The sequence below is a fragment of the Haemaphysalis longicornis genome, unplaced genomic scaffold (genome assembly GCF_048455015.1).
Source record: "Haemaphysalis longicornis isolate Haplotype H1 unplaced genomic scaffold, Haemaphysalis longicornis Haplotype H1 scaffold_13, whole genome shotgun sequence".
Taxonomy (NCBI): domain Eukaryota; kingdom Metazoa; phylum Arthropoda; class Arachnida; order Ixodida; family Ixodidae; genus Haemaphysalis; species Haemaphysalis longicornis.
This window is the reverse complement of record NW_027526233.1, coordinates 54,612,942-54,625,820: the sequence shown is the minus strand read 5'-3', so window position 1 is coordinate 54,625,820 and position 12,879 is coordinate 54,612,942. Positions and strand designations below refer to the sequence as shown.

The 12,879-nt window shown below is 46.1% G+C and overlaps 1 pseudogene; it reads left to right on the top strand.

Moving 5' to 3' along the window:
• The first annotated feature begins 1,355 nt into the window (after positions 1 to 1,355).
• On the top strand, positions 1,356 to 5,379 carry LOC144163839 (transcription factor Adf-1-like; annotated as a pseudogene).
• Positions 5,380 to 12,879: the final 7,500 nt, after the last annotated feature.

Below are 12,879 nucleotides of genomic sequence, written 5' to 3'. Positions count from 1 at the left end.
TATAAGACAGGAAATTAGTACAGAAGGAACATTTACCGATTTCCTTTATTGAAAAATTCCTGGATGCTTGGTTTTTTTATAGCAAATAATATGCTACATCTACTGCAAAACAACGCATACCGCCTGCTGTTGCCCGCGCCACCTCCGGGCGGCATATGAGAAATCACGCGGCAACAGCAAAGAAAGGTTCCACAAGCTAGGTTTCTAGTTCTGCTTGGAACGCACGTGGAGCACGGCAACGCGGCTCTATAAACCTTGAAATCGGCCGCCTCGAATCACGCGCCTCTCCGCCGTACTGCAGCGCTGGCATCGAGGAACCCCGCCTGTAGCAGTGGAACGCGGTAAATTGAAATCGCCTTAAGCAAACCTTTAGTGTGTTTACCTTGGGATGAGCGCGACGGAACAGAAACAGCATGAGAGGTGAGCGGGAAATCAAAGGGGGGCATTTCCTTGGCAAATGTCTACAAAGACTATCGTCTTTTGACGAAATTTGCAATGAAAAGAGCAGATACGCCGCCAACTTTTTATCCCTTTTTTTACATTTTCTTTGCTTCCTTCTGGTAGCCAAGTGCTCGCAGAGAGCTCAGCCTCAAACATTTTTGCCCCTTTCTTTTGAAAGGCTATTTTGTGCGCACGTGCGAATTCACTGCGAACTGTCGGAAAAGAGGAAACAAAAACGTGCAGCCCTAAGAAGCATAGCCGCTCCACAAGCAGCAAGCTGAGCGGGCACCCTTTTGTTTATTTTGCCCGAGGCTACTGCCAAGAATGGCGGACCGGCAGTGGTCCCATGCGCCGATGATTACTGCAAAAAGGTCCGTTAGCCAGTGTTTAAGTTGCGGTAATGCGTTTTTATGTAGTTTTCCATAAATGAGCTTTGCAAGCATTCGGTTGCCCCCCAAGAATGCAGAAAATCTTATGAAATGATTTCTGTAGGCTGCGCTGTCACGCTAAAATGAATTTGCAAACACTGTTGTCGCTAGCTTTTTTACAGACAAGCCTACACTATATTTTCGTGGAGGAAAAACAGTCTTACGCATTCACTACCTGTGGCCGGAACGCGAGGTACATGGTGCTCTTCCCACTGCGCCACAAAACCGACACAGAATGAAAAGCTACGAACGCGCCTTATATCCTTGACTCATTCAAACTACGTCAAGAAGCTGCTGATACAACGCATTCACTACCACCAACTCCCTAAACACTAAACGTTAACGCAATTCACCCACCCCCTATGCGACGCATTTCAGCGGGGGCACATGGGCGGAGAGGGACGCGTCTGTGCACGCGATGTCCCGATCCGTTAGCCGGAACGGTCCCCTCTGGCACAAAAAACCGGGTCTCCGCATGCGTCAAACCTGCTAGATATTTTCCGCCGCCGCCACGCGTCCAACGTGTGGGCAATTAACTGGCAGGGGGCGGCAGCCAATAACAGCACGAGGCGCGGAAGCGTCATTCATGACGTTTCGCGCGCGTTTGTTCGGTGTGTCTTCTGCTCCTGGATTTCGCGAGGTGGGTTTCTCCTGCGCCGCAGCCATGAGCAGCTCAAGGGCGGCCCGCATCGCCGAAAACGATCTTCTAATATCCCTGGTACGAGCAGAACCAAATGTATGGGACCAGAAAACACCTGCGTATCGCAATATTGACGCGCGGTAGGCAAGCTGGGCACGGATCGCCAAAGCTATAGGCCTCGAGGGAACGGAAGGTACGTACAACATGCTTCTCTCTAGAGCATTGGCGCTCCAGCCTATCTTTACTCATTTATTCTTTCCACACTGTTGAAAGAGATTTCGCTTGCCTTGTAACTGCAAAAGGCCACGCTGCATACAGTAAAATTAAGAGCAACATCTCTGAGAAGTGTCGGCATTGCAGTGTTCTTTTCTTTTTCTCCGTGTAGTCAGTGAAGGCTTCCTTTAGCGTGGTTGATTTGTGGTTTTATTAAAGTTCATGTGAGAAGAACAACCACCGAAACCATATTCTTGCCACATTAAATGAGAAAAGCATTTGCAGAAATCCAGATAATTGTCAATAATGCGTAGCATTCTTACGCCGCTAGTATTCATTGAGTTTTTTTTAGCCAGATGTGGCTATGAGTAGCATAATAAGTTGGGGTATTTTATTTTGGTTTTTTATTTTGTTTCTTTTCGCCAATGATCTAAATTACACCATTATATTGATTAAGCGCAATAACTTGACCAATAGTTTGTTTTTCCGTAGATGAGTGCTGGTTTCGTCCGTTTGCGCGATTATTTATTCGTGTTGTCGTCGTTCTTTTCCGGGCTTTTTTAGTTGAGTCTTCGTTTTTCGGAGGATATGTAGAAGATGCATTTTTTTTTAGTTTCGGCGACATTTTTGCGAAATGGTTAAATTTTGTATCTGGAGGGGGGGGGGGGGGTATTCTGTATTATATGGGACCTTCATTACGCTATTACAACGATTAAATGTGTTACCTCCACCAGTTATGTATTCTTGTGGAACTGCAGGGCGTTACATGACTGGCTCGTCTCCGCAATTTTTCTTTTTGTAATTCCAAAGTTCTTTTGTTGCCTTTTTAAAGTTACGTTTTCGTTTTCGAGCAGATGTAAGACATATTTTAGTAAGTTCACTGTTGTGATTACTGTTTTTTCTCTTTTTGTAGTACATTTTAGTTTTTCAAAACTCCGCTTGGCCAATTATATCCATTTACGCTAATAATGGATATAATCGGCCCCAAACGCGGTCCTGTCCGGAGAGGGGGGGTACTTCTGTAATTTTTATATGTAAGCTGCTGTGTTGCATACACACGACAAAATGGTTACCATGTAAAAGCGCAGGCCTTGTGTGCGCCGCTATTCAAGAGGCTACGCATTTGCACGCGCGCTTTATGTCAGCCCGATTACTTCACTAGTTTTTTTTTCCTTATAAGCATGCAGGGTATTATTCAGTTACACACGCAGTCGGTGATAGCTTTCTGGGCCTCACTAGTTCACTGGTGGGGACCTTTATTCACTGTTCATGAAACACGTATATTAATCAGCCAAATGTGACACGATAGGTGCCTATACGACTATTGCATACCAATCTAAGCTTCATCAGTATCTTTGATTAACAAAATACAAATGTTCAAATATTTGCCATCTTTGATCTTCTCCTAGAGGACACGAACAGCTTGATCAAAAAATGGAGGAACCTTCGGGATACATTCGCAAAGAAGCTGAAGGCTAAAGTGAAAAAGAGCGGCAGCGCTTCACAAGAAAAGGAATCTTCATGGGCACACTTCGACAACATGCTCTTCCTTAAGGGTATCGTCGAAGGACGCAAGTATGACCAGCACTGTGTGATATTTGTCGAGAAACACGTATTGCTTGCACTGCGCAGTAGTAATTTTTCGTCACTTCTGCCTTATACTAAGCAAGTACCAGTATGCTTAATCGACCGGTTCTAGGGGAAATCCTCACGGTGGATGTCAAATTTTCCCTCACGAGTATGCTTATCTGTTGGTCCGAACATATAGTTTTTGTAATTTGGTACACATACAGGCATTTATGAGGCTGAACGAGATTTTTGTTCGACATGCAATTAGCATTCTAACCAAGCAAGCATTGCAAAAACCTTCACGGAAGATAACATGCAAACTTTCGGCGGAATGAGCTACACCATTATTCCATTGTGTACTATACGTGTTTTCGTTATTACATCAAATGAAAGTTGCTACCTTTTGTTACCGTATTTTACAACATAGTTTCCCTCTTCATGTATTGCTGTGTTTAACCCTCTCTTTCGGTAACACAATTGTTCTGTAATAAAATTGTTTGTATGTGCCCTTTTCCTTCCTATAGGACCAGTACCAACATGAACGAAGGAGTCGTAGTAGATGAAAATTCAGTTGACGAGCTCATCCATGAGTTGGGGGATGCAGAGGAAGCGGGGGACTTGGAGTTACCATCACCATTTCTGCCACCACCAGATTTCATTGATGCGACCCCTGCAACGACCTTGTCTCAGCCGTCTACCTCTTCCAGTTCAAATTGTGCATCCTCTTCCGCTTCTCCTTGCCCGTCCTTGCTTTCACCTCGCACTATCTCCTTAGCTTTATCATCTTCAAACCCTGCACCATTCAGTACTCCTCGCCGGCAGCCCAAGAAAAAAAAGCGAGGGAACGACGAAATAATAGCAGAAATTGATCAAGAATTAGTTGCAACCATCACAACACCACCGCAGCACTTCCTGCTTTCTCTCACCGACCTTATCAGCAAGGTCCCGGAGCACCTGCAAGGGTACCTCAGGGTACATCTCACATAACTCATCATACAATACCAATCAGGAGTTATTCCTACAACTCTTTTGGATATCACTGGGCCGACAAGGAATGTGAGCTGCGAACAAGTACGCACAGACGCATTAACCACTGAATCAGAAGTGTGAGCGAACACTAGTAAATTACTACTTCCTGCATTTTATGTTCACGTGTGGTGCAAGAAATGTTGTTTGCTTGTGAATCCTGCATTTCCAATAAAAACTGTTGCAATATCCTTCTCATTTTTTATTGTTTCTTTATTCCTATGCAAGCAATATTTGGTATTTCTTGCCCGTGAAAGGAGCCTATTTTATTAGTGCCTTTGATTGTGTCCTCTCTTCACAGTGGGAAAACGTCCAGTCTCATCTGTCACCTATTCACATGAATTAATGCAAAAAAGAAGCCTCAAGAATAAAAAAAAGGGTTCTTCTCATTTAAATAAATTGGTTTTATTACTGTTGCCTACATATATATAGGTTTTGATTTTAGGTATTTGAATCAGCTCCATTCTTACGATTACAAGTAAACATCTCTCAAGTGCATATAATAAAAAAGGAATCATTGGTCGTTGAAGGAAACAGGCTTTTATTTTTCGCCACTCCTGCATGCATGGTTGCTATAGTACCCTCACCCCTCCCGTAAGGTCAGCCTGGATCGTTTCATGCGTTCTAACAGCAAACATGACGTGAAACGGGTTTTCGGTAAATGAGTTTATTTTTGTACAAGCCTGCATTTTGGTACAGGAATATGAACTCTCGTAACTTAAAAAAAACATTGTTTTTTTTAAGTTACGAGAGTTAAGTTTTTTTAAGTTTAAAAACAAAAAGAATTACATCCCTGATGATGATAAGCAATCACAAAATGTGGCAAAGGACAAAATTATTTTATCTCGTTGCTGCAGCACCGCACTCTGCCAAGGGACACTACCGGAAACACTATTAAAGTACTGGCGATATATGTCCCTCACATATCGTGCCATGTGCACAAAGTTGCGTGCTTGACTTCGAGCCAACTGCAGTGGTGGTTGCACGAGGAGTTCTCTCCACATGCCATGCCGCCTTTCACCAGAAGCAGTCACCGTGTCGGCATACCACGATGGGCAGTAGCAGTCCTCATTCTCAACGTTCCTCACCATTAAAAAATTGTGAAGTACACATGCTGCCTTCACGATGACTTCGGCGTTTTCAGGCTTTTTGCCCATCGTCCTAAGGAGGATCCTCCAGCGCGTCGCTAATATCCCGAATGCGTTCTTGACGCAGCGCCTGCGGGAGAGAAAAAAACGTTTCTCACGAAGGGAGCTAATACTGCAATAGTATTGTCTCTTATAATTACAAAAAGTGCTATTTCGTCCCGTGTTTGCTGTCCTGTATACATTTAAAAACGGTTAAACCCTTCAATGGCAAATATAAAGGTGCGCTGTCCTAGCATTACATGTATGAGTATAAATTTCATGCAGTTGCTAAAGCCAATGTCAACATTCCATTGAATTCCTCAAACGTGTTTGACACTGACCTGCAACCTGTCCGTGCACATAAAAAAATTTCGTCATCTTGGATGCAAAACGAGGGGGAGAGGCAAAATATTTCCATGTCTGATCCGAATACCGCAACATTGCAAGGGTACAGTCAGTTATTTCACCTTGCTCGGCTCAGGCGGTAGTTGAAAATCCGCTGACTAAACTCCAGTCCACGTCCAGGGAAAGGCCTGAGGAAATCGTGCCTAAGTTGAAAGGCCTCGTCTCCCACAAAGACGCATGGGGCTGGCAGGCTTGTGTTCGGAAAAGCTTGGTCTTTAGGTAGCCCGAGTCGGCCCTCCGCAAGACGCTTCCCGAAAACTGACTGCTGCAGCACTCCACCGTCGCTCTGCTTGCCGTAGGCACCATTACCCACCATAACAAATCGGTAGGTGCTGTCTGCTACAGCGAGCAGAACAATGGAGTAGGTGCCCTGAAACAATAATTACGCTGGTTAGGTTGACTCGCTCCGGACTCACCGAATAGGCCTAACTTTATGCGCAGACACACCTTGTAGTTGAAGTACATGCTTCCAGACTTAGCGGGAGCTTTTATCTGGATGTGTTTTCCGTCCACAGCACCGACGCAGTTCGGGAACTGCCAGCTGCGGTTGAAACCTTCCGCTACGCGCTGCCAGTTTACTGTGTCAGGATCCTAGAAGATAAGCGAAACAGGTCACTGCAAGAAGTTGACACTTTTGGTAAATATGATAAGAGTGAATAAAAAATAAAATCTGCTTGGAAATTCTACGGGCACGCAACAAGCGATTACTTTTTGTTTGATACCAACGAGAATCACGGAACAAAAGACGGCACAGAGTAAGATGATGGGAAAAGTACTCATCTGTTTATGCTACTCTGTGTCGTCTTTTGCATGCTAATTATTCCTTGTTTTAGATAAGTGGTTCTCAACCACGAATGTCCCGAGGACCCCTTTCGGGCTTACAAAAGTGATGGGGGTCGTAGCCAAAAATATTTTTGGGGGAAGGTTGGGTAAATGCCACCGGTGAAAAAAAACTAAAAAGAGAGCCTGTCTCAAACATTGTTTCAATCATTTTTCATCCTTCTCATTGTTATTTTCGTTTTTACATAGTAATATATTTGGTTCGGCATGTAAATATGAAAAAAAAGACAAAGTGGGGGAGATGAGGCGATTAGGGGCGTTCTGACACCGATACACCCCCAATCCCCCCCCTCCCGCCATGCTACGCCCCTGCCTCACGATGAACTAATGCTGATCGTGTCAGGATGCCAAAAAATTTGCTCTTGCAGCAAAGAATAACCCAGTGGCTTTTTCGCATAGCTTGCCTGTCGTGCAGAAAGCCAACGTTAAAACTTGGGCTACGCGGAAAATTAAACGTTGCATTTAGTTGCGTTTTCTTCCGCATATATTTTATTCACTAAAAAATGGATAGTTATCTTGTACGACAAATGAAATTTTATTGTGCAGCATCTAATATCGGCAAATGGTCAAGTATTATAACCCCCAAGCGTTATTTTTTATGGATATTAAGGGGAAATCAACTTATCCTTCGCTCTGCAGGTAACTAAAACATCCTACTCATAATCATGCATGGTGACAGCTGTGGCATTCTGCGTTCATGGTTCATGGTCACTGGCATTATTATATGGTACATTTAAGCTCTGTTTTCGATATTGCAGAGTAAAACACTATCTAATGAAGCTTTTGTGAATTTATATACACACCTCCAGGTACAAAGGCTGCAGCTTGGTCCACAGCGCCCTGCACATGACCCTAACAGCCAGTCGAGCTGTGGATATGCCTACTCAAAATGAGAGGGCAATATCTTGCAGCATGTCACCTGATGACAGGTACCTGCACAAATTATATACCAAACTTAGTAAATAATGAGATTGCCAGGAAAATTAGCATAGCGATCAACGTTTATTGCGGCCTGCACCACTTGGCCTGCACAAGTAAGGTTACGTGTACGAAAACATGAGAAAAATGTTATTCGTATACATGCAGCTGTCAAAACTTATGAACCCCTGTGAGCATAACGCACATGAACTTGCAATCCACGAAAAAGCGAAAGGAAGGTAGCAGGTCTGCCATTCTGCCTTACCTAAGTGTCATGGCAAGGCGTTCCCCTGGGGAAATCGGCTCTCTCACAACACGTCTCTTCTGGAGATCCTCTCGCACGAGGCTAAGCAAGAAATGAAACTGTTGAGGAGTCCTTCGGTAGCACTTTTTGAAATACTCGACATCGCCCTGACGCATCTTTTTCATCTGAAATGAAAAAAAAAGCAAATGGTAAGAGAATACACCCCCTATCGCTTCCAGCACAACATATTTAACGTGTGGTGATAATTACTGATGTTACAAACAATGTTTGAAAATATCTGAACTCTGGCTTTATCTTTTTTCACGTTGATCTTTATTGTTCAAAAGAACGTTCGTGGATCAAAGTGGTTTTCACACATACAATCGTAGGAGTTGCCTTTACATTCTCTAATCAATCAAGATATAACTACTGCTGTACACGACCCATGGTCACATGAATTGCATGCACCATCACATCGCGGTACACTTGCCAACTCGCTTTTTTAGGACATCGGTTTCTTCTAATAGAGATTTAGCGACTGCTGCAGATGTTAAAAAGACTACCTGTGCTTGCACAACTATGCGTGATTATTAGCACGTGCGTGTGTTTGTGTGCGTGTGTGTGCGTGTGTTGTGTGTGTGAATACATAAAGTTCGCAAAAACGGGATACAACAAGCACCAGTGTACTTACCGTGGTAAAATATTCGCTCTCGGTGTGACGAGCCCTCCATGAAGGCCGGACGTGCCACTGGCGCTTTCGCTTTTGGGTGCGCAAAAGCGCAGCTTTCTTCTTCAAAAGCAACAATCTTCTACGAGAGGAAATCACAAGCATCGCGGGCCCACCCAGGATAACTTAGTCAAGCGTCAATGCGACCCTTGTGCGGGCTGCCAAAGGCTGCATGCACGCACGACGGCCGGGGGCGGAGCTAAGCGGCCCGACGCATCGACGGCGCCCGCGCACCATGTGTCTCCAATTCCACCAAACGGCGGCGGGGAGCGGTTTCCGGATCGTTTACCGGAGCCGAAAACCGGCTGCAAAGACGGACATGTGTCCGCCGCTTTACTCGAGTCCCCCTGGCGGGGAGATGGGCCCTTTTAGAAACAGCTGATAAAGCTCGTAGGAGTTGTGCTTGCAAATACCACTAATTCCCGTAATAGGACTTTATTGCAACACAGATTGAAGGCGGGCCAGTTGGTACATAACTAACTTATAACGTTTTATAACTTATAAACTAACTAACGTTTATAGCGCTGTTTTATAACGTTTTATAACTTATAACGTTTTATAACTAACTTATAACGTTTTATAACTTATAAACTAACTAACGTTTATAGCGCTGTTTTATAAGTTAGGACTTTATGTTTGCCCGCGTACTTTCGTCTCATTTTAATTCTTTGTCCCAGCCTCCACCCATCCCCTCCCCACCCTCGTCTTTAGGTTTCAATCTCCCCGGATTCCTTTATCACTCATATTACTTTTCGTTTCCCCTGAAAACCTTTCGGGCCTCTGAGGCGTCATTGCATTGATGCAAGGAAAAGCTATACGTTCACCATAAGCTCAAACAGTTCAATTGCACAACAAAAAGCCACCCGAACTTGAAGCCGCTGAGGAAACAATGACCAGGAACGTTGGCGCCTGTCTGCCCAACTTGGAACAAGCTTGCTGGCTAAACCTTTTTGCGCGTGCGTACCTAGCGACTGTGCCTCCTCTCCAGGAATCGCTCTATCTTCGCCTTCGGTCGCCTCATCGGTGATTATATCTTCAAGTAGCTCATATCATGGACACCCCAGACAAACCTCGCTTTATTCTATTTTTAGCAAAAGATTGAATAGGCTGGTTTGACGAGAGCTGAGACAGTCATCTTCATGAGAAAAACAAATTACATTCCCTTCTCTCGACAAAGGGAGCTGCTAGCCGGATGGGCTAAACCCCCCCCCCCCCCCCCCCCCCGGTCCACCTTTACTAACGTCACTGTAAGTGCGGTCGTTGGTTAGTTTTAAGTAGAAGCGGTACTGAATGCAACGAAGACGACATTGCTGAAATAATTAAAAGGGAATACACACGCGCTTAAGCTAGCTAGTTTCCTTTCATTGAAGGACTAAAAGCACCCCGCACGGGGCACCTTGAGCAATCTTGGTGACAGTACTGGCGATACCGCGGACCCCGAGCCCCCAAACATAAGCTGGATCCAACCGTGGCGATGTGTTTATAGGTGGAGGGTTAGAAACCACGAACGGTGGCCGTCGGAGCCCAGGTCAAGCTCCGGCGGATGGGCTCCCTGTCTGTTCACCAGGCAGGGAGCTCCGGGACCTCTTTGACTACCAGGGTAAGGCCAAAGAAGAAAGTACCCCCGTCTGCCTTCTTTTATACTATGCTATATGGCATTTTCAAACCCCCCCCCCCCCCCAAACGTGATCGGCCCCCGAAAAGGGGCCGCACCGAAGTGAATTTCCCACCGCTACCTACCATAGAATTCTCCAGACCTGACAATTTTCCCCGGTTTTGATCATGGAATCTGAAGAAAAATCTGAAGCTCTTACATCGAAGTCAGTCTTCCTCATTGCTAAGTTTCTTGAAAACATTCTGGGCAAGAACTACACAGCAAAAAAGCTAACCAGTGGTGAAATCCTTGTGGAAATACAGAATCAACAACAGTCAAAAATTCTCCTCGAACAGAGCATGACAGGTGACTTGCAAATTAAGGTAACTCCTCACTGCAGTCTGAACACATGCCAAGGTGTAATCTCTCAATTTGACCTAAAGGACGAAAAAGTCTCCGACTTGCTGGAGGGCCTGCGTGAGCAAGGCGTTACTGCAGTCAGACGAATCACCATCCGTAGAGACAACCAGGAAATAAAAACAAAGCATGTAATTCTCACTTTCGACCGCTGCAACCTCCCTCAATATGTAAAGGCCGGCTTCATCCGTTGTGAAGTCCGTCCCTATGTTCCCAATCCGCGTCGGTGCTACAAGTGCCAGCGCTATGGGCACGGCACTTTACAATGTCGGGGGAAACTGACATGTGCCAAATGTTCTGATCACGACCACCCTACAGACAATTGTAAAGCCAGTATGATGAAATGCCCAAATTGTGAAGGACCCCATGCAGCGTACTCGCGTACCTGTGAAAGGTTCAAACTCAAGAAACGCATCATTAACTTGAAGGTAACCGAAAACATCTCGTACCCGGAAGCACGCAAAAGGTTTGCCTGCTTTGCTTCTCCAAGGTACGCCGACGCAGCTCGCCGGGGGGCAGAGCGGCGTCTGGTCTCGTTGGCGACCCAGTTCAGTGAGTCTGATCTGGTCCCACCCCAGCCCCCCACTGGGTTGTCTCCGACAGCCCAACCCGTCACCACAGCGCTTGTTCAGTCACCAGCCGCTGTGGTGGCAACTGAGTCAGTTGGGGGCGCTGCTGCATCCGCCATTTCTTCTCGACCTGTCCAAAGCTCAAGTGAGGGTACGGATATGGAGGTGGAGATGGGGGATCGCGCAGCAGCTCCCGCCCCTGCCGCACCGCCTGTGGCACTTCTGGCAGTGCCGATGCCATCGGTGGCGGCGGTTGCAGAAAAGAGCACCCACAAGGGTGTCACGTCCAAGGATTGATTGATTGATTGATTGTAGGGTTTAACGCGCCGACGCAACGCAGACGATGAGGCGCACCGTAGTGGAGGGCTCCGGATTAATTTTGACCACCTGGGGATCTTTAACGTGCGCCGAAATCTCGTACACACGGGCGTTTTTGCTTTTCGCCTCCATCAGAAAAGCGGCCACCACGGCCGGGAATCGAACCCGCAACCTTGTGCTCAGCAGCGCAACTTCTTAGCCACTGAGCCACCGCGGCGGGTCGTCCAAGGAGCCCAATCCGTTGGGCAATCCGAGGATGCTGGACGAAGACATGGACGTTGGACCCTATCTGTCTGCAGTGCAGCGGAAGGAACGGGTACCATCGTCCAAACCATCCGATAAGCCCAAAAAACCAAGAGTCACAGCCCCGAAAGGCAATACGTAAACACTCATTCTCACACATTTCCAGTCGCTTTTGCAAATAATGGGAAGGGAAAATATTATACAATGGAACTGTGGAGGCCTCATCAAAAATCTTGACGATATATATCAGATACTGCACACCAAGCAGCCAAGTATAATGTGCCTGCAGGAAACTCATCTGAGCAGCAAAAAGGCAAACTTACTGAATAATTATATGGTATTTAGAAAAGACAGAGATGGATGCACACACTCCTCGGGAGGTGTGGCTATTGTTGCCCGAAAATGCATTGCATGTAATACCATCTCCTTAAACACTGTCCTTGAAGCTGTTGCGATCCGTTCAACATTATTTAATAGATTAATAACAGTGTGCTCCCTTTACATACCGCCTGACTTCCAGCTCTCGAGCTCGGATTTCGAAGGGCTGGTAGATCAGTTGCCCGAACCTTACATCTTGATAGGCGACCTGAATGCACATAATTCTCTTTGGGGCTCTTCCCGCGCCGATGCCCGGGGTCGCCTCATTGAGAAATTCTTAACTTCGTCGGGAGCATGCCTTTTCAACAAGAAACAGCCAACATATTATAATATAGGACACAACACCTACTCACACCTTGACCTGAATATAGGATCGGCAGTACTTCTTCCGTCTCTCGAATGGGGCGTGGACACGAATCCATACGGTAGTGACCACTTCCCTACTTCATTAACATACATTGACAAAGGCCCTACCTGTTCAACTTCCCATAATAGGTTCAATGAAGCAAAAGCAAACAGGAATACATTTACAGAAATCTCCAAACTACACTACACATCTATAACACACCTACACGTACATGAAGCCGCCCAACTCCTCACGGCACACATCCTCGACGCCGCCGAAAAGTCTATTCCCCACGTCTCTGGTGCCCCGCGCAACCAGAGGAGGCCGTGGTGGAATGAGGACTGCAGGCGGGCGCGAGAGGCCCAGAAGAAGGCGTGGGGTATCCTGCGCCGGTACCCCACGTCGGGAAACCTTTTATTGTTCAAAAGGGCTAAGG